At 45.9% G+C, this 22,692-nt stretch overlaps 1 protein-coding gene across 6 annotated transcripts in view; it reads right to left on the reverse strand.

Moving 5' to 3' along the window:
* NCOA1 (nuclear receptor coactivator 1) overlaps positions 1–22,692 on the reverse strand; it is a 296,235-nt gene that overhangs the window by 115,702 nt on the left and 157,841 nt on the right. Inside the window, exon 1 of one of the 6 annotated variants that reach the window (XM_083494095.1) lies at positions 20,441–20,857. The exons of the other annotated variants lie outside the window; for them this stretch is intronic. The gene's annotated coding sequence lies outside the window, so the exon portion shown is untranslated. Of the gene's footprint in view, positions 1–20,440; positions 20,858–22,692 lie in introns of those variants that run through there. 6 annotated transcript variants of the gene reach the window in all.

Consider the following 22,692-nt stretch of genomic DNA (forward strand, 5'->3'; position numbering starts at 1 on the left):
CTTTTGTTGCACTCCATTGTATTAGTTCTCTTTTGGCTTGGAAATTACTAGCCAAGTGAACTGACAGCTCGGTAAGATGAAAGCTGCAGTGCAACTTCACGTCTCCAAATCAATCCTAGTTTAAGGCAGCCACGGGTTCAGGTGATTACAGGATCTGTGCCAGGTGATTAATTTTAAATTATGTACAGCACTCTTTTAAACCCCACACAGACTCCCAAGGCTTGACCAAGAAGGGAACTATCAAAGAACTGCTCCAACAACACTTTTGCAGATGGTATCCCAATTCTGCCCTTTATGTTTTCTAGGTGGCATCTCAGATCAAATAAAAGTGCCTCAACACCAACTGAACTATCCTCTTTAAATTGCTTTGGTTCACAACAAACAGGACCGAAACGAAGCCACAGCTATTTTACTCATGTGTTTCCCTGAGGGCTAGATCAGGTGCCTTAAAAAAAACAACACTGGGAAAAAGACAAGCTGGTAGCAAGGTTAAGGGAAATGAAGGCACCGTTTGAAAGCTGAATGGCGAGCAAGAGAAACTCCCTTTCAAAAAGGTGAGTCAAGGTTAGGCCTGTCTTGCTTAAACAGTGAATCTCTTCACTAAATTTCATCTTTTCCCCAGTACCCCAGCTTGTAAAAGCAGCAAATGTCACCAAACACCCCTTTTTACGGTCACTGCACAGATAAATATTGTCGTGATCGGCAACATGGAGCCAGCCTTGTATACCAGCAGTTCTTTTCTGCAGCACTGATGCAAGGCTTTATCTACTTGAAGCGATGGAGCGCCCCTTGTTCTGCAGTTGCACAGGACTCAACACCGCAAGGATAGAGCATTTCTGCTGCTCCAAAGGGCAGAGCTAGCTCTCATGGGCTTAAGTTACAAGATGGTGGATTTTGGTTAAACGTGAGGAGAAACCTCTGGATGGTAAAAGCAGTTCAACAATGGAAGCAATTACTTAGATGTGAGAGGGCTTGCCCTTTCTGGAGGTCTTGAAAGAGGGGCTGGACAACCATCTGTAGGGGCTGCTCAAGCTCTGGAGTTCCTGTATTAAGGTTGGATAAGATGGCCTACAAGGCTCTTCCATGCGTTGGCCAACCTAACGCGTGTGCCCCTCAATGCTTCCTGAATCTGCCACCTCCATCCATCCCACTATAATTCCTTCCTTTGCTCCTCCAGGTTTATTAAAGGGCCCTCTTCTATATTCCTCTGAGAGCAACCCCATTAAACCCAGTGGGGTTTACTTCTGAGCAAATGTGGGTCACATCCAAACCATATATGCAAAGCACAAGCAACACACATGGCTTCCTCCACAGGATCCTGATAAATGTAGTTGTTTAATTTTTATTATTTTTATTTCGACTGCATCAGACCAACAAGGCTACCTACCTGAATATGGTAAACTACAGTTTCCAAGATTCTATGGGGGAAGCCATAAACTTTAAATGCATGGTGTGGTGTGACCCTGGCTAAGACTGGGAATTGTAATCCGGTGGAACCATGGTGAAAACTGGAGTAGAGCGGTCTTTGTTCCAGACTAGGTAATCTACAACGCTTCTCTGCCCAAAGTTGGCTCTAGCTCTGCCCTCAGCAGAAAGAATTGTCTATCCCTGCTCTCTAGTTACTCAAAGTACCACCTGCATACCAAATCATGCTATGAAATGGCCCCTGCTGTCTGTGAGATTAAGGCATGCAATTGTTAGCCCATTAAGGTTCAAAAAGACTCTTGGTTGTTTTGAGACCCTGATGTATCCATGGAGGAGCTTTCAGCTGCATCCCTTTTCATTATAAGGGGGATAAAACCTATAGAAAATATTGTGTATTCAGCCCCTTCTTCACATACTATTATGCAGCGGTTCCCAAGTGGGGAATAGAGGGATTACCAAGGGGGCACTGGCAGGGACCCACTGGAGGTGTAAACGACTATCAGACTTTGAAAAGTTGGTATCACTGAATCAGTTTAATCAATTTTGTTGAATTAATTAATCTAAATAGTTTCAACTGGATTTTGAATAAATGTGCAATTAATTGTTAGTGTTTTGGATTTTATTGTGTTGTTATTTTCCTTAGTGGGTCATGCAAACTGCTATTCTGAATAATGCTTTTTATAGGGAAGGGTGGGGGCACTGGGAATAAGTTTATGGAAGCAAGGGAGCAGTGGTCCCCAAAAGTTTGGGAACCACTCATTGCTATAAGGGGGGACATGTTTTCACCTGTAAAGCTTCTCCACTGGCTGCACAAGCTTCGACAATGAAGGTATGGCCAGCACCTACTTCTTATCTAAATAGAGGCTCAATGAAAGTAGAAACCACCACATCTGGCAAGAGTTCTAGCTTAGGATGGAACTAGAACCTGGGCTTCAACATCCTCTGCTGCCCTCACCTGTCTTCAAGGCCTTGCTTTGTCTTTAGCTCCTCTTCTACATGAGATTGACGCCATCCTGACAACCTCAAACACGTTCACAGAATATGCAAAAGAAAGCTCCCAAACAGTGAATTATCCAAGCTCCACATGTGTTCAGGCTCAACTTGCTTCCCCTACTTCTTATGCTGCCCACCCCACCTCTCCACTAGTGCCATCTGTTGCCAATCACATATACTTGCCATTCTAAATGAATTCCTGAAAGCCTTATCCGCCAGCCGTGGGCATTTCTGGCCCTGTCTCCTCCCATCTGCTATTACCAGGCAGCATCAGGAGGCAGAATACACACACGTGAAAAGCGACCATGTCAACTATTATCTATTATCATCAGATTCTTGCAGCTTACGCTGAATAGTTCATTGAAACTGAGTCAACTGGTTCAATTCCAGGTTAATGATTTCCGAGCCTTTGCCTCAATTAACAAAAGAAAATAGACCTGCATACATCCTCCTCCCCTTGTCCCAGCAATTTCGAATTATATGCAGATTGTTCAAAGAGATTCGCAACTTTCGGATCTCAAGCATAACCTGAACAGTTGCATGGATGTTTATGAAGCACATCAAAAATCCCAAGCGGACAGGATTAAAATTAATTCTGGAGGTTTGGAACCTCAGATCTGATGACAGATTCCACAGCCACATCCTGGGAAGTTCAGAAAGATTACCTGAATGCCAGGCAAGAGCAGAACCAGTTTCCTGACCTATTTGACTCTCCCATCCGCCTTTTTTCTCTTTACTCATCCTCTTCACTCTGCCTTTCTTTTGCTTTCTCTTCCTGCTTCCCATCGGTTTTCTTTGCTGTTAGCTCTTAGAGGCAGTTTTGCCCATTAAAAGTTGTCCAAATAAACTGCAAACAAGGGATAAATATCAGCCCACCTCCGTTTGTCACACATTTGGACTTGGACACACACACACACACAGAGCTGGATCCCTAAGTTTTGACTGATTCCAGATCCTTTCGGTTGCTCACCCACTGGGCAGGCCTCTGCGAGAGAAAGGGAAAAGGTACATGCCCTTGGAAAAAGCTGCAACAGATCCCATTTCAAAGCTTGCAAGACAGAAGACGAGATCCAGAAACTTCAAGATGGCAGCCCTTGAGAAAACGGAGTACAGTACTTGCCACCTTCCACAAGTTTTCTGCCATGGTAGATATTGTAACACCACAATGGTTGAGATTTAAGAGGCCACCAGAGCGATGACTATTTCTGCAGCAGCAACAGCAGCAGCTGCCTCCAGCACAACCAGTTGCAACAGCCAGAAGCAGCTTCAGCTGTCAATCCAAACAGACAAGACTTTAGCTTGGGAACCACAGCCAGGAAGCATAGATGACAGAGCTCTTTTGACAACAGTAACTTCCTCAAGTCTAGCACTTCAAACAGAGGCGGATTTAGGGCAGCGTGACTGGCAGTGCATGGAAACTCCATGCGGTTGCTTTTGAATAGCAATGTTGGGGGGGGGGGCAATAGGGATGAAACAGCAGGGCATCTAAGACAAGAGCTCCAGGACCTCACTAGGCTGCAAAAGTTTGCCTGCAGACTTTTAAGGAACCCCGGGACACACTTCTTGGCCTGTGTGGTGCAGCTGCACGAGACAGCAAACTGAAGCAGGCCCTGGGACCAGGCCTCTGAACTATCTTCAGGACAAAATGTACGGATGTGCCTCTGAACGGGATTATGTACAAGGTCTTTTTATTTATATATAGCTTATATGTTATTTACATATAAGCACAGGACCTGGTTAGCTGAAGAACTGTCTGCCCCTGTATAGACCTGGTAGATCGCTGAGATCAACAGGGATGTTGTTGTTAGTGGCAACGTGTGTTAATAGACCATCATATGGCTGTGACCAGTAAAGGGCATTTTCTGCCAATGCCCATGTTCTCTGGAATGTTTTCCCTCAATGCTGAATGGGAAGAACCATTCAGGCTACTAGTTCCTGGTGTCATTTGAACACACACCTGTTTCTCAGGTGATGATTAAAGTTGGACCATGCCCTTTTTCCTTTGTGATAATGCTTTATGGTACCGCTGTAGTTTTTACTGCCGTTTTTAGTAGCCTGTCCTGATGGTTTTATTGCATATTTTTGTGATATTTGGGTTTCTTTTCTTCTTCTTTAGCTGTTGTATACCACTTCAAGTAGATAAATAGGTACCGCTCCAGCGGGAAGGTAAAGGCATTTCCATGTGTTGCTCTGGTTTGCCAGAAACGGCTTAGCCATGCTGGCCACATGACCCGGAAAAACTGTCTGCGGACAAACGCCGCTCCCTTGGCCTATAGAGTGGGATGAGTGCCGCAACCCCAGAGTCGTCCGCGACTGGACCTAACAGTCAGGGGTACCTTTACCTTTACACCTCTTAAGAGATTTTGAGCGACAAAAATTGTTTTAAATAAAATAAAATGTGTCTGTGTCTTAGCAGAGCCTTAGCTATTTTAAATTTCACCTTTCTGCCAGGTTATTACATTGCTGCTACCACTGCCACCACATACTGCTAATGTAAACGATCTCCAGCCCTTGATTATATGAACTCCTAATTATCCAAATGTGTTTTTATGTCCTACAGGCCATTTGGATAAGTGCTGCTGCACAGTATTTGAAATAAGAACAATTGAATTCACACTTGTTCCTCCTCTGTTAAGAACTGGATGTAACCATGGTAACCACTGGCAAGCACTGACGTTTCCCCTTGGGACTACTTTATAGATCTAGTGTTGCATAATCAGAGTAGTTATTAAATTCTGATAGGAACTTCAAGGGCTACATAGTGCTGTCTCTCTTCCCCGCCCAAATGAAATCGTTGTCAAACATGTGTGCTCTGTTGCTTTCTGCTTCCTTCCGTTGGTGCCAATGTGCCACATCTATGTATCTGGAGTTCGATGTCAACTCTGTAAAGGAAACAAGCAGGTGTGCAGAGCAAGGTAAACACAGCGCTGCAAGCGACTCACATTACTACGAAGGAAGGAGCCCAAAATTCCACCCAAGGGAAGGAGCAGCTGCAGAAAACACCAACTGCAGGAAAGACGGCTTTGAGAAGCCAGATAGTTACACCCACCCACGTGATGATGGGCTTGATCCAAAATGGAGAGGGGAGAGGCAGCTATTTGTAAAACACAGAATACAGAGGTGATCTGTTGTGGGTCTCTGATGCCTCTTGTTAAGCCTTTAGGACACAGCAGATGCAAACTACAGGACCTCAGGAGTCTCTGTGGCAGAAATTTGAAGAGAGAACGTGTCTGAGAAGTGCAAGAGTGCTTCATCGTAGCATCCCATGCACAACTTTCCGGCTGCCTGGGCTTTGTTGTAGCTCAGGGGTCAGCAAACTTTTTCAGCAGGGGGCCAGTCCACTGTCCCTCAGACCTTGTGGGGGGCCGGACTATATTTTGAAAAAAAAAAATGAACGAATTCCTATGCCCCACAAATAACCCAGAGATGCATTTTAAATAAAAGCACACGTTATACTCATGTGAAAACATCAGGCAGGCTCCACAAATAACCCAGAGATGCACTTTAAATAAAAGGGCACATTCTACTCATGTAAAAACACGCTGATTCCTGGACCGTCTGCGGGCCGGATTGAGAAGGTGACTGGGCTGGATCTGGCCCCCTGGCCTTATCTCTCTCTCTCTCCCCCTCCCCTACACACACACACACTTTCATGCTGTCTGTGCAACCTAAGCCCCGCTCATGCAGATGTGGAATAGACTGGGAGCAACAACAAAAAAAGCAAGGTCTTCACTGGGGCTGAGACCATGCCACTTCCATTCTAGCCCACTGAGACTTCTCCTGTAGATGGAAACAGGTGGGATAAGCTTTGCACTTTGTCTGGCTTCAAAACTTTTTGCATCTAGCAGTAATTAAAAGGACAGGGGAAGAGGTGTGGGGTGTGGGGGAGAGACGGAAAGCCTGCTAAGTGCTCCGTAACTCAAGGACCGGTTATCAGGTTCTCTGCAAAGCCCCCTTCAGAGTGTTCAGAGCCCATTTTTTCAACCCCAAGCTGTGCTGTGATAGACCATCATTCAAGGACCGTGACAGCTTGGGTGGGCGGGCGAAGAAAATTATCTGTACTCAGCAGCGTTGAGTGAGAGCTTCCCCAAGTTCCCGCAGTTAGGCAGCCCCGAGAAAAGTCTCAAGAGGTGGAATTGATAGTTCTTAACTTGCTGCAATTATTTCAATTTCATACATCTCTCTTGCTTTTGAGAGCAAATGGGCTCCAAAGAAGCCTACCGATTAGTGACAAACTCAAGCACTCAGGAAAGTAAGAGCTTCTGTAAACGGAATGGAATGAAGCTCGGCAGGTTTCGTCCACCATTTGTTCAGTCTACTTAGTCACTGATAAGATTAAATCTGCCGAAGAAGGAGGAGGAGGGAGGGAAGAACAATTTCTGCAATGGTTCCTTTCGGGGGGAGGGGGCTCCTCCCCTAAGTGCCATATCCCACATCTAGCTGCGGTTGCTCAACGACAAAGGAATGGAATTTGGCACGTGCTCAGAGGAACTGTGTCCTGCTATTCCTTCACACATGTTTCAGTGATACATCTTGGCAACCAAATCAAGCTCTGCTGAGCTCAGAGTGAGGCACCCGTACAATGAAGAATAATACGCGCCATGTGATCGATCCGGTTTACTTGTCAAAGGCTGACATCTCTGACAGGCAAGTTGAGTATTTGATGAGCAAAACAATTAATGGCTGATTGTCTACTCTACCCACACACGCTGATAGCAGTCAAGTACTTTGATGCAGTATAAGACAGCATTGCAACACTGCGTAACAGCAATTCACACTCATTTAGCAGGGGCTGCACAGACATAAAGACAGTTGCAAAAATAAGGGGTTTTCACTTTGAAGTGTAGCATTATGTCAATAATTTTTCAAGAGAGTGTCATTTCCCCTCCTCCAAAAGGTAATTAGCTACTTGCAGGCTTTATGGGCGCAGGCTCTGCTGGACAGTAAACTCTTGGGAGTTTGCTTATTCATATGGTATTCTGCACTCCTTATCACAGCCCAGCAGTAAATTAAAACAAGCGAGAGAAGCCAAATATCAAGATCGGGAGCCCAGCAGGAAAGAATGTTACTCCTTTCATCCTAACTTATTCTATGTCTATAGATTTCAGCCAATATATTCTGCAAAATTCCAATGAGTTGTATCCAACCAAGTTACTCTCAGAGTAATAACAATAAGAACAACAACAACAACAACAATAATCAATTTATTATTTATATGCCATCCATCTGACTGGGTGGCTACTCCAGCCACTCTGGGCAGCTTCCAACAAATTAAAATACAGTAAAACATCAAACAGTAAAAACTTCCCTATACAGTGGACACGTTGAAATTAATGTAGCTAAATGAGTCATGCCCATTATTCAGATGAAGGGCAGTATACAAATATAATAAATAATAATTTTCAATGAGCCTACTCTGAGCAGGACCAACATGGAATACAGCCCAATAATTTTTTAACGAATAGATCATGTGGGTTTTATTTGGAATTCCCAATATACCCTCACCCCCCCAAAAAATGTTATTTTCTTTTCTGCATTATAGAAGATATCCTCTGACTTTAGCAAACAAGAGCAGCCCAGACAAATCTCAACACAAGAGGAAGGAGTGCAAACATATCTGACAGTTACCTGGATAACTGAACTACCTGGGGGGAACACTTGTCAAAAGGACATTCTGTATATTCTCCTTGTTTGCATTTGAAAAGACTCAAAACTGGATCTGGAAGGAGACCACATCAAGTTGGAAGCCAAGCTCTTCACAACTATAACAACCTATCGGGTCGGGGCTGCTTCAAACATTATGGGCAACTACACTGAATGCGATGGTATACACCAGGCACATCCAACTCACAAGAGACTGTGATCTACTACCAGTATTAAAAAAAAACTGGCAGTGATCTACTCATTGTCATTGGAGGGAGGAGGAGCATGTGTGGGTTTTTTTGGGGGGGAGGCCAGTTGTTGACACGACAGAGGGACAGAGCGAGGGGGCCGTGGGCAGAGACAATCAGTGGTCTAACAGCGTCCAGCGATCAACCACGATCAACTGCAATCTCCAGGTGATCTACCTGTCGATCACAGTCGACCGGTTGGACATCACTGGTATACACACTTAACCCATACTATCTCAATTGGTCTGGTCAGTCTGCAGATTCCCATTGCATGGAGTTGGGTTTCACGGAAGAGAGGGCTATCGAGGGCTACTAGACATGAGAACTGTGCTCTGACTCCACAACTGTAGGCAGCGATGCTCCTGAGCCCCCGTTAATGGAAACCACAGGACGGGAAAGAGATGCTCCTGTGCTCAGGTCTTGCTTGCTGGTTTTACACCAGCATCTAGTTGGCCACTGCGAGAACAGGATGCTGGATTGGATAGGCCGTTGGCCTGATTCAGCAGGCTCTTCATGTCAGGAGTGCATGCAGGAACCAGGCCCTGTGACCAGTAGGGCTTCGCAGGACTGGGGCCTTCCTAAGTTTGTTCTGGAGAGGCAAGGCATGGCTGCACAGGTGAGGCTGCTTGGTAACTCACTGCACCTGGTGGCAAGAGCCGGGAAGGGATATAAGGTCAGCATTTCCCTTCGGTTCTTTGCCACAGCAACACGTTTTCTGCCTTGCTGCGTTTGGCTTCTTGCTTCCTAATCCTTGGACCTCGGCTTCTTGACTCCTTGGCTTCTCGACCTTTGGACCCTTGACTTCATGACTCCTTGCTTCCCGACCCTCGGACCCCTGGCTTCTCGTTTCCTGCTCCCACCCCGCCATCTTGCCCCCGGTCCCAACATCCTTAGCCAGGACTTCGATCGCCCGTAGACCGGACCGTGACACTTCTTTGGTTCTGATGGCGGCATGGACACTTATGCCACAGTCAACCTTTCTGAATTGCTCTTCGTTCATATATAATGAACGGTGCATTTTGCTAATTTTAGACTTTGGACTTCAGGGTCTTATGGGAACTGTGCTCTTTATATGGTTGTATGCAATACTCCACCTACTTCAATATATGGTAAGTCCTACCTTTGCCTCAAAGTCCTGCCCTGATGGTGCCATTGTGAGTGCCTTATTTCAAAGGCTCCAAGCAAGTAACATTCTCTTATCTAAATAAATAAATAAGAATTGTCCAGCAGCACCTTAGAGACCAGCTAAGTATGTTCTGGGTATAAGCTTTTGTGTGCATGCTTATACCCAGAACATACTTAGTTGGTTTTCTAAGGTGCTACTGGACGATTTTTTAATTTATTTTGACTGTGTCAGACCAACATGGCTACCTACCTGAATCTATTCTCTTATCTAATTATTCCACCCTCCAAAGTAGGTCATTGATTTATTTGTACCTACACCTATTCCTCACTCTTCAACTCCAAAGAGTTCCCAAGGCAGCAGGGAGTGTTCTTTGGGAATAAAAATCACCACAAATCCCCCCAGTCTTTGCACTACTATTGTCGGTTGACACTTAGCGACAGGCCAATGGCTCAACAGTAGAGGAGCTGCTTTTCATGGCCATGGACCAGGGTTTGATCCTGACAACTCCAACTGAAAGGGTCTCAACACCTGGACTGGGAAAGATATGTGGCTGAGCATGTAATGATTTTTGTTTTCCATCCTTATTGATTTTCAGTGCTGGACTGCAAAGTCCAGGACCAGCACTCTTGTCTGGTTTCCTCATTACAGCAGTACCTTGGTTTACAACCATAATCTGTTCTGGAGGTCTGTTTGTAAACCAAAACAGGTTGTAACCCAAGGTACACTTTCGCCAACGGGGCCTCCCAAAAAAATTTGTTCGTAATCCAAAAAAAAAGAAAAAAAAGGGGGGGGTTGTAACCCCAAAAAAGTTCATAAACCGGGACACGCACTTCCGGGTTTGACGTGTTTGTAATCCAAAACGTATGCAGACCAGACTGTTCGCAAACCAAGGTGCCACTGTAGTTTGAATGCAATACTCTCAAGAGGCAACACATGACAGTGTCCCTTCCTTGGGTTCTTAGGGTGAAGTTGCAATATCAAAGACCACTTGGTTCTGGGTGTTTGGTATTGTCTCCCTGGTACCTTGGTTCTCAAACGCCTTGGTACTCAAACAACTTAGAACCCAAACACTGCAAACCCAGAAGTTTGTATTCTGGTTTCAGAACTTCCAATTTGAGTGCCACGCTTCCAATTTGAGTGTCACACTTCCGTTTTGAGTGTTACGCTGTGGTCTGTCTGTTTTTGCTATTTATTTTGCGTTTTGTGGCTTTTTTGGTTTTGTTTTGTTTCTGTGACTGTGTGGAACCCAGTTCAGCTACTGACTGCAGTACATTGTTTATTGCTTTCATTTTATGGATCAATGGTCTCGTTAGATAGTAAAATTCATAAATAAGAGACACGGGGGAATGATTAATGGACTTCAATGTCTGTACACTAATGCGCAAAGCATGGGAAATAAACAAGATGAGCTTGAGCTCTTGGTACAGCAAACTAAATATGACATAATAGGCATCACTGAAACCTGGTGGGATAAATCGCACGATTGGAATGTAATAATGGGGGGATACAATCTATTTCAGAGAAACAGACCAGACAAGAAAGGAGGAGGAGTGGCGTTATATGTCAGGGATGTGTATACTTGTGAAGAGATCCAAGATTTAGAACCTCAAAGCCAATGTGAGAGCATTTGGGTCAAAATTAAGGGAGAGAAGAATAACAGAGATCTCATTGTGGGAGTTTACTATAGATCCCCAAGCCAAACGGAGGACATAGACGATGCCTTCCTGGAACAGATGGCCAAGCATGCAAAAGGAAGGGAGATAGTAGTAATGGGGGACTTCAATTACCCGGATATTTGTTGGATGTCAAACTCAGCCAAGAGCATAAGGTCAAACAGATTCCTCACTGGCCTTGCAGACAACTTCATTGTCCAGAAAGTGGGAGAAGCAACAAGAGGAACAGCCATTTTAGATCTGGTCCTAACCAATGTTGATGACCTGGTTAGTGGGGTAGAAGTGGAAGGATCATTAGGCGCGAGTGATCATGCTCTTCTGAAGTTTACTATACAGCGGATAGGAGCAGCCAAGCATACTAGGACTCAATTTCTTGACTTTAAGAAAGCCGACTTCATAAAACTTAGGGAAGTGCTGGGTGAGATCCCATGGACAGTAATACTAAAAGGAAAGGGAGTTCATGATGGCTGGGAGTTTGTTAAGAGGGAGATAGTAAAAGCACAACGTCAGGCAATACCAATGAGACGGAAAAATGGAAGGTGCTTAAAGAAGCCAGGGTGGCTATCTAAAGAACTTTTAACTGAGTTAAGATTAAAAAAGGATGTGTACAAAAAATGGAAAAGGGGGGAAACCACCAAAGAGGAATTCAAAAAAATAGCCAGCACGTGTAGACACAAAGAAAAGCTAAAGCACAGAATGAACTCAGGCTGGCTAGAGAGGTTAAAAGCAACAAAAAAGGCTTTTATGGGTATGTTCGTAGCAAAAGGAAGAACAAAGAAACAGTGGGGTCACTCAGAGGAGAAAATGGTGAAATGCAAACAGGGGACACAGAAAGGGCTGAACTCCTCAATGCCTTCTTTGCCTCAGTCTTCTCCGATAAAGAAAACAATGCCCTACCTGAAGAATTTGGAGCAAATGATTCAGCAAAGGAAACACAGCCCAGAATAACTAAGGAGATAGTACAAGAATACTTGGCTAGTTTAGATGTATTCAAGTCTCCAGGGCCAGATGAACTGCATCCAAGAGTATTAAAAGAACTGGCAGATGTGATCTCAGAACCACTGGCAGTCATCTTTGAGAATTCCTGGAGAACAGGCGAAGTCCCGGCAGACTGGAGGAGGGCAAATGTTGTCCCTATTTTCAAAAAGGGGAAAAGAGAGGACCCAAATAATTATCGCCCAGTCAGTCTGACATCAATACCAGGGAAGATTCTGGAGCAGATCATTAAGCAAACAGTCTGTGAGCACCTAGAAAGGAATGCTGTGATCACCAATAGTCAGCATGGATTTCTGAAAAATAAGTCATGTCAGACTAACCTGATCTTGTTTTTTGACAGAATTACAAGCCTGGTAGATGAAGGGAACGTAGTGGATGTAGCCTACCTTGATTTCAGCAAGGCATTCGACAAGGTGCCCCATGATATTCTTGTAAAGAAGCTGGTAAAATGTGGTCTTGACTATGCTACCACTCAGTGGATTTGTAACTGGCTGACTGACCGAACCCAAAGGGTTCTCATCAATGGTTCCTCTTCATCCTGGAGAAGAGTGACTAGTGGGGTGCCACAGGGTTCTGTCTTGGGCCCGGTCTTATTCAACATCTTTATCAACGACTTGGATGATGGACTCAAGGGCATCCTGATCAAATTTGCAGATGACACCAAACTGGGAGGGGTGGCTAACACCCCAGAGGACAGGATCACACTTCAAAACGACCTTGACAGATTAGAGAACTGGGCAAAAACAAACAAGATGAATTTTAACAGGGAGAAATGTAAAGTATTGCACTTGGGCAAAAAAAATGAGAGGCACAAATACAAGATGGGGGACACCTGGCTTGAGAGCAGTACATGTGAAAAGGATCTAGGAGTCTTGGTTGACCACAAACTTGACATGAGCCAACAGTGTGACGCGGCAGCTAAAAAAGCCAATGCAATTCTGGGCCTCATCAATAGGAGTATAGCATCTAGATCAAGGGAAGTAATAGTGCCACTGTATTCTGCTCTGGTCAGACCTCACCTGGAGTACTGTGTCCAGTTCTGGGCACCACAGTTCAAGAAGGACACTGACAAACTGGAACGTGTGCAGAGGAGGGCAACCAAAATGGTCAAAGGCCTGGAAACGATGCCTTATGAGGAACGGCTAAGGGAGCTGGGCATGTTTAGCCTGGAGAAGAGGAGGTTAAGGGGTGATATGATAGCCATGTTCAAATATATAAAAGGATGTCACATAGAGGAGGGAGAAAGGTTGTTTTTTGCTGCTCCAGAGAAGCGGACACGGAGCAATGGATCCAAACTACAAGAAAGAAGATTCCACCTAAACATTAGGAAGAACTTCCTGACAGTAAGAGCTGTTCGACAGTGGAATTTGCTGCCAAGGAGTGTGGTGGAGTCTCCTACTTTGGAGGTCTTTAAGCAGAGGCTTGACAACCATATGTCAGGAGTGCTCTGATGGTGTTTCCTGCTTGGCAGGGGGTTGGACTCGATGGCCCTTGTGGTCTCTTCCAACTCTATGATTCTATGATTCTATGATTCTATGATTCATGTTAAATTGCTGTTTTAGGGGTTGTTTTAAAAGTCTGGAACAGATTAATCCATTTTGCATTACTTTCTATGGGAAAGTGCGCCTTGGTTCTGAAACGCTTTGGTTTTGGAATGGACTTCCGGAACAGATTAAGTTTAAGAACCAAGGTACCACTGTATATCAACGCAGTTTACAACACCAAAAATAAGATGAAGCCATACAATGAAAGCAGAGAAAGCTAAAAACAAAGATCAGTAACCCATTGTGGGAGATAGGTTCGTAATTGCCTGCATAGGCCTGACAGAATAGAAAAGTTTTCAGCAGGCTTTTAAAAGTTGGCACAGAAGGCATCTACTGGCAGAGTATTCCACAGGCCTGGGCCAACGGCATTAAAGGTACAGATCCTGCAACTGGAGAGTGTTGGGTTTTCTTAATATTGATGTGGTCAGTGGTGCTACTCAGAGGTGTGTGTTTGTAATTATAACCTGCATGGCGGCACATCTGTGAGCTCTTAACAATTCAACACACCTGTAGTATCTTAACAATTTAACTAAATAGCAGGGGGAGTTTACCCGCTGCACCAAATGCAGCGATGTGATAGGGTAATTGATTATTTTGAAAACTGTATTTAAGCTGACCAACTGCTTGGTATTCTGCTGGCTGGTGTAGAGTTGCAGCTGTTTGATGATTATTTAAAAATAAAGTAAGCAGAGATATTGCGGGCAAGTTTTTATCCCATCGCCCCAGTCGCTGCACAAGCTCGGTTGGCGAAGAAAGTCCAACAGAGAGGTGCCTGTAATACATAACCAAAAAGAAGCCACAGTGTGCCTCACTGTAAAGAGCAACCATATTAAAAATACTAAGCATTTATAAGAGCACTTTTAGAGTCCTCCTGAGATACACACATTATCTCAATAATCCTTACAATCTGTGCTTTTCTTTTCAGGAGGTACTTAAGGGGTACGCAATACCGACACCTCCTTTTTGTGGTTAAAAAGTGTAGCACTTACTGTAACAGCTTCATGGTGAGCACTGGCACCTATTTCTCTAGAAAAGAAAGCACTACTTACAGTGTCCATGGAACTAGGACTGGTATAATTGCCCCATATTGTAGATGGCTTGAAGGCAAACTGAGGCTTTCCCAAGGGCACTGCTCATGACAAAAGCAAGGTTTGAACCAAGGGTGTGTCATGATCCACAGCTCAGATTCTTAGATACTCTGCTAGACCAATTATTTCAACTTAAGTGAGTTAGGTAACATGTTTTAATGCAATATTTCCACTAATACTAAGTAAGGGGTGTTGACCAAACTCACAACAGCACACCGCATTCAATGCCCCTCGTTTCATAGAGGAGCCCACATATTTAATTCAAAGCAGGTTCTTGGCCTACAATATTTTCCCATCAATTTCTTAGCTGACAGACTTGCTGGCTAAGTAGCTCTCTGCTCTTCCAAGATGACAAGGGGGAGAAAGGTATGGACTTTCTTGCTGCCTGGATACCTGGGGAGAAAGCCCAAGATTGAGATCCTGCAGCAATCCAACCAGTTCAATTGCTAATGCACATTTTCTTGATGCACCGATGCAGACAGTTTTCTGAAGTCTTCCTGCGCTCTGGTTATCCAATTTATTTTCCTTTCGGGGGGAGAATTAATTGGCATCCGAATACTGAAGCTGTTGGGGGGTATCACGGGCTGAATGCTTTATGAAGGCACATCTGAGACCAAATGTCCTCAGCACTGCATTACTCTTTATGGGATGTGCATTTGCTTCCACAACTAGCCACACACAAGCAGAACTGGATTGGGGTGTATGTGGGCAATGGCTAACATCCAGCCTAAGCAAGCAAAGCAATCACTTCCAGACCCTATTCTTGTCAGGGTTGGAGAAACTGTGACCCTCCAGATATTGTGGGACTCCAACTCCCAACAGCCCCAGCCAGTCAGGGATGATGGGAATTGTAGTCCAGCAAGATCTGGAGGGCCACATGCTTCCTATCCCCTGGTCTGCTTGGCCTGCTAATTCAACTTTGTTCTTCTCTTCTACACAGGCCCAACTGCACGTGTGCTTATGCATGAAAGGCAAGTCATCAAAACGGAAACCGTGGCACTCATTTGTCAATGTAAAATGTGCACCCATGTGCACTAGCTTGTGGCTATAATGTGCAACAATCTGTGGAGGGCTTTTTCAGTGTTGGTGATGGGGAGAATAAGGACACAAAGGGAAGGACAGCCAAGAAACTCCATGGACATTCCATATACAGTGGTACCTCGGGTTACATATGCTTCAGGTTACATACGCTTCAGGCTGCAGACTCCGCTAACCCAGAAATAGTACCTCGGGTTAAGAACTTTGCTTCAGGATGAGAACAGAAATCGTGCTCTGGTGGCACGGCGGCAGCAGGAGGCCCCATTAGCTAAAGTGGTGCTTCAGGTTAAGAACAGTTTCAGGTTAAGAACGGACCTCCGGAATGAATTAAGTACTTAACCCGAGGTACCACTGTACCTCTGAGGCTGTGGAGATAGAGGTGACACAAAAAATTCCATGGAAATAAAATATCAGGTTTTTCACATTCCTGGTCTAGGAAGTGACACACAATGGGACTACGTGAGACCAAGCACTCTCTGCTAACGAAGCCCCAGGGTCAATAGAAGGATCCTTATGGGAGAAGGGCTACACTTAACAAACAAAATAGGCCAATCACACAGCTAGCAATTCACTTTATCCTTCTCCATATGCAGCTTGAAGTTGCTTTTATACTTATGGCAACTGAAAGTTAGCATATTAGGAATCCATCAAGCTTATTCATGACAAGTCACAGAAAACATTATCAATGTGTTACTGCTAAGAGAAGCGGGGGAGCTCTCCAAGCACCACACTCCTGAGATCATCATAATGCTGGAAAGCGACTCCTTTCTGCAAAGGAAGAAAGGAGAACTGGTGATTGCATCATCCTGTGCCCTTTGGACAACCTTTGGGTTCTAATGTCACTGCTGGAAAAATAAGGGAAGTCAAATGGATTTAGCACAAAATATGCTCACAGGACAGAATGTGAAGCACAACTTTAAAAACTGAGGAGCAGAGAGCAGGAAACACCGATCCTAGCTTTCATTTCACACTGTTTCTGGAAACCATTAAGATGGTCCAGAAAAGGGAGAACTCTCAAGGCAGTTTCCAAACTGAGGCTAGATCAGACCAACCTGAGAGGATTTCCAAGGTATCACTGACATCTCGGCCAGTTTTTTAAAAAGCAATTGAACAGGCACACACAGCAGATCATAAACATCACAGGCTAAGAAAGCATGGCCTCATTTTTGCAGGAACAAATGGCTCGCTGTGGCAAGATGGGAGAAAAAGAGAGTCCACACACAGGAGTCCAAAGTACTGAAATTTATAGTGCAAAAAGGACATTAAACAAAGAACTTAAATGCAAAGCCTGAACTATATATTATTAACATCTCTCCCCCCCCACCCCCAATACCTACTTCAGAAGCACTTTCACACTGGGTATTAGCCACAGAGTCAATTGTGCTGCTTGTGTCTGTCTACACAACTTCAACTGGTTTGAAACAGGTGTAAGATACCATGATTCTCTTAATGCACACTAGTAGCTGCAGTTTTGTGAGGCTGCAAAGAATGCAAAATTCATAACATTTTCACCAAATCTCTGTTTCCAGGCTTCCCGTTTAAGAGGAATGAAAACATAAAAGCTATTTTACTTTGGTAGTATAGGTAAAGGGACCCCTGACCATTAGGCCCAGTCGTGACTGACTCTGGGGTTGCGGCGCTCATCTCGCTTTATTGGCTGAGGGAGCCGGCATACAGCTTCTGGGTCATGTGGCCAGCATGACTAAGCCACTTCTGGCGAACCAGAGCAGTGCACGGAAACACCGTTTACCTTCCCGCTGGAGTGGTACCTATTTATCTACTTGCACTCTGACGTGCTTTCGAACTGCTAGGTGGGCAGGAGCTGGGACTGAACAACGGGAGCTCACCCCGTTGCGGGGATTCGAACCACCGACCTTCTGATCGGCAAGTCCTAGGCTCTGTGGTTTAACCCACAGCGCCACCTGCGTCCCTACTTTGGTAGTATAGATGCGTGCTTTCACTCCAGGGTAGTTACTGCTGGATACGTAGTCGGTTGAGGACTTGAAGAAGAGCTGGAACATATGTGTGTTGGCAACATACAGGTACATCTCCCCCACTCTGGCAAAGGTTCTCTGCTTTCAATGCAAGCTTTATTGTAGCCTCACTTTCATTTATTTATTTATAAAATGTGTTAGGCTCCTGTCTATTAAATAACCCAAGAAACATGCAATTTATAAGACAAAGAAACAGTTCCTTAAGCAAACCAAGATGATAAAGGAAAAACAGCAGGAGCTGCCGCAGAAAACAAAGGACTCAGACATTCAAAAAGGCCTTCTTTAAGACGACTGTTTTGACTGGACTGCGTAATGAATAAGGCAACAACGAAGCCAAGCAGATTGCCTGGAAACAGACCTACACTGCCTTAATTTCCATGCTGGAGAAAAGAAGGGATAATAATGAAACAAACAAAATCCCTCTTTGGTTAAACACTTTGAAAGAGGCAGCACCATAACAAAGAACCTCTTGCTTCCAAACCTCACAATACTAACCTCCGCAACTAAGAGGAAGCAGAGCAGGAGAATGGAGAGATGGATTTGGGGCAGAGGTAGGAAGCCTCTGCCCTTCCAGACATTGCCAGAATACAATTCCCACCATCCCTGACCATTTGCCAGGCTGGAGTCCAACAACATTTGGAAGACTGCAGGTTCCCCGCCCACAATTCAGGGTGTTCGTTGCCACTGGTGCCACATTTAATGTCCAATGACCAATCTTCTCACTCAGGGTGGGGTAACTTAATAGGATGACTTTTCGGGGGGAGCCCACAACCCAGTGCAAGTCATCTGAACGTGCCTAGGAGTCAACCCCTGGCCTCCATTTAGAAAAGGCTATTGGAAAGCTGCTGCCAGATGAGAAAATGTACTGGGTTAGGAGAGCCAAGGATCTGACTCGTTACAAGGAAGCTCCGTAGGTCCAAAGTCATTCTCATTTTGCCCATTCTGGCTCCAGTACAAATCTTTGTGCATTTCCTCGTACACGCAAGCCTCTGCCTCCCACACCTGCAGAGCGTCTTGAATTTTCTGTCTCCAAACTAACAGTGATCTATGCATCATAACCATGCATCTAGACAAAACTTAATAGATGTAGTGCTGTGTGTCCATGCTGGGAGTAGGAGAACCTTAAGACAGGGATAATAAAAGCAGCTGGACTTAACTTCTGCTCAAAAATTACCTTTTCTGGAATGGGTCCAATGGCACTTTTTTAAAAAAGGAGTTCTCACAGGGAAAGAGCAGCAGCAATACAGCGGTCAGGGAAAAGAGCTCTTGAGTCTCATCTCCAGGCCAGGCACAGGAAGGTTTGTACAGTGCGGTACAGGAGCTTTTTGCACAGAAGTTAAAAATGAAGGGTGGAAGTGGAGAGCTAAACAGGAGCAAAAGGTTTCAGCGCCACTGGACGCCATGCACCACCTCAATGCCACACGATTGCCAGCAGGAAACCATGCAAACCACCAGCCATCTAGGCACATCTGTGAAGGTCTGCATTGTGTATCAAAAGGGCGCAAGCCTAATGCAAAACCGCACACAAGCTAAACCGCTACACAATATGGCGCACACATATTAATGCATCTTATCAGACTGCAGGCACTCATGGTTCCAAGTCTGGAACAAATCATTGCTCTGGTGCAGCTATATCCAGCCGTGCACTTCCACTGCATGCTGTGTAGCAACTGTTACATACAGCTATTTGTGCCAATTCTGCTTCCCCAGCACGTGGAACTCTGTCAGAGACACGTTAGCATAACGCAAGCGGTACGTTTTGGCTGTTACGGGCAGACTTGCTCACGGTGCTTCTAAGTCCTCAGCCACAAAGCACAGTGCTGATAATCCACTGAAGTGATCAAAAACAGTAAGACCACTCCCCCTGCCTTTTTTTTACTGCGTGCTTTTAAAATGTGCCTTCGACATTTCTGGAGTCTCAAGCCAGATCACGGAGTCCAACATTCCTCACTCAGCAATTGTTTAGAACTTGCTGATACGACAGCAGCAAATTAATTTCCACCAGAGGAAAAACTTCCTTGCTATTGTGCGGCAGCTTATTAGGAGAAAGCAATCTGAAATAATTAACTTTTTTCTTCTGCTTTTAGTGCTTGTCAATGATTAGCGGGCTCGGCAGGGCTTCCCCCCTTCCAAGAACTCTTTCCCCCTCTGACTTGCTTTCCCCTTTAAGGGTCTCCCCCACAGCCCCCCCAACCCCCCCCCACCGTGTGCCTACTTCTGCAAGCAACGTGCAGAGAGTATCCGTGCCAAGTATGACCAATTTGAACTTTTATACGCTGATTTTCAAGGTCACTGCTGAAATGGGCAAGTTTGCACTTAACAGCATTCTCCAGAAACTACGCAGCACTACTGAATACGAGAGGGGGGGGGGGGAGAGGGAGGCAAGAAGGAGCAAACTACCAAAGGTCAGCCTACAGTGAACGCCAGCTTCAATGCTGAAGGCAAAGCAGCCCGTCGCTGGCGAGATCGAGCTGCCCCTCTGCAGCTGGACATTGCCTCTGGTTTGCACGGTTACATAAACAAAGATAAGAGGCGCCGGGGGTCCTCCTCGCTGCCTCCCGCCTTGCAGCCAATGGAGAGCGCCCGGCGGGAGAGAGGTCTTGGATGAAGGACACCCAACCGTCGGAAGCGAGAGGAACGCGGACGCCTCTCCACGGGGCTGTTGCCCTTACCTGGCCGGCTTCCAGCGAGACAAGCGCGCTCGTGGGCTGGGCGGCGGCAGCAGCAGCAGCAACCTGAAGGCTAGCATGCCGCCCCTGCAAGGCTCCCTCGCCTCCCCTCGGCTCCATGTGCTCCGGGCTGCTCGGAATACATTTGGCGTGCGCTCGCTGCTGCTGCTGCTGCGACAGGAGGAGGATTCAGCACCAGAGCCGAGCTGCTGCTGCTGCTGCTGCTCCTCGATCCCCACACCAGCTGACTGGATAATTAAACTAAACACATGCCGCCAGAGCCACTCCAACCCAGCGACGCTCCTGGGATCCCTGGTGCCACCTGGCAGGCTCTGGCCAAGCACAAGGGAGCGGCTCTCGGAAAAACAAGCGCGCAAAGGCGCAGTGGAGAGCGGCGGGCGAGGGCGCACGGCGGCGAGGTGCCCACGCGAAGGAGCCCCGCACCGGCTGCTCCCGTGCGCTTCCCCGGGATGCCGGAAGGGAACTGCGAGGCGGCTTCCTTGAAAGGACCGGGCAGGCGACAAAACCAGAGGAGGCACCTCCGCGCGGCAGAAGAGATCGCAGCCCAGGCGAGCAGGCAGCTGCCACGCTTCTGCAGCGCCCGGCGGAGCGGCAAGCCACGTGCGGAAGGCAGTTTGGGGCGCAACAAGGACTAGATAGGCATCCTCGGATGCTGATGCTGCTTAGGTGAAAGGGATCAGTGACAAACGTGTTGCATTTGTTGTAAATAGTTACACTGCCAACTGCTCTGAAAGCCTCATTTTGGGCTCAGAAGCAGTGTAGACTTAATACGTAACATGGTAAGGACAACAATATGGCAAGTGGGAGGATTCCCTGGATGGAGCTGGCAGACTGGTAGTGCTGGTCACCCATCCCCCGGGCAGTATTATATTCACACACCCTATTTTGTGTCAGAGACTACCTCCATACAAAAAGGCACAAGCAGTGTTTCACACAACGCACAATTGAACATATGGAACAATCAGACAAATCCAGGGTCAACTGCTAGGCTACCAGTTATAATTGTTCAAGAGAACCTCCATGTTGCAGACAGGATGCCTCTGAATTCCAGTTGCTGGAGAGCAGGCAGCAGGGTTGTCTTCACTTAAGTCCTACTTCTATTGTTTCCTGGAAGCGCCTGGCTTGGGACTGTTCCAAGCAGGATGATGGACTAGACTGGTCCTGGGGCAGTTCGGCTTGCTCAGACAAAAATGGTCATCTAGTCTGGCATGCTGCCTACAACAGTGGCTGGCTGGATGCTTCTAGGAAACCAACAAATGTGACACAGTGGAGGCATCAGCTGCCCTTAGTAACTGGAATTTGGAGGTATAGTGCCTCTGCATGTTGAAGCTCCCTTTCCTGTTGAAGGCATACTTGGTCACTGTAACCATGTCAGGGTATTCTGCAGAATGTGCTCCCCTCTAGGGAGGCTGCCCTTGAAAACAGCTTGGAAATGTCAACGGGTGAAAAATGCTGCAGTTTTCTAGTCCAAGTATATAACTGATACAGTGGTACCTCTACTTACGAACGCAATCCGTTTCGGGGTGCCATTTGCACCCCGAAAAGTCTGTAAGTAGAGCACTACTACTGTGCGTGCATGAAGCACAATAGAGCGCTTCTGCGCATGGAGAACCAGGAAGTAAACACTTCCGGGTTTGCCACATTCGTAACCTGAAAAGCCACAGCGTGAAGCAAACGTAACACGAGGTATGACTGTATTTTTAAGCTGCATTGCTTACCTAATTCGTTTCTTGGATCAGTTCAAGTTGCCAGTGCTAAACACTGAAGCCCTGAATGATCTGGAAGCAGAATGCCCAAAGGACTGCCTTCCCCTGCATGTGCCTTCTCATGCGCTCAAGACAACAACTGAGACCCCAGCGCCTCCCTCCCTCCCTCCCTCCCTCCCGAACTGAGGTGGGTGGAGTTTTCATGTTATGCCACTGCTACTTTGGAATGACTTTCCAAGAGAGATCCACCTGGCTTGATCTGTGTCCTCCTATTGATGGAGGGAGGAAACAAGCTAGGGAGATGCTAGCTGCTGGTTGCTATGGTTCTGTTGCTTTGCATGCTGCATTTTTAGTGTTTTCGTATAATTACTTTTATATTGATTTTTTAAAAATGAGATTTAAAAAAAAACTTTCTATGGCAACCTTAGGAGAAGGATAGAACAGTACTGGAAATAAATAAAATAAGCTTAGTGATAATTGAGTATAATGCTGGTCTCTTCTTAAACATGCTGGACCATGGTATCAGCT

Source organism: Podarcis liolepis (assembly GCF_965112155.1).
Source record: "Podarcis liolepis genome assembly, chromosome: 3".
Lineage (NCBI taxonomy): Eukaryota > Metazoa > Chordata > Lepidosauria > Squamata > Lacertidae > Podarcis > Podarcis liolepis.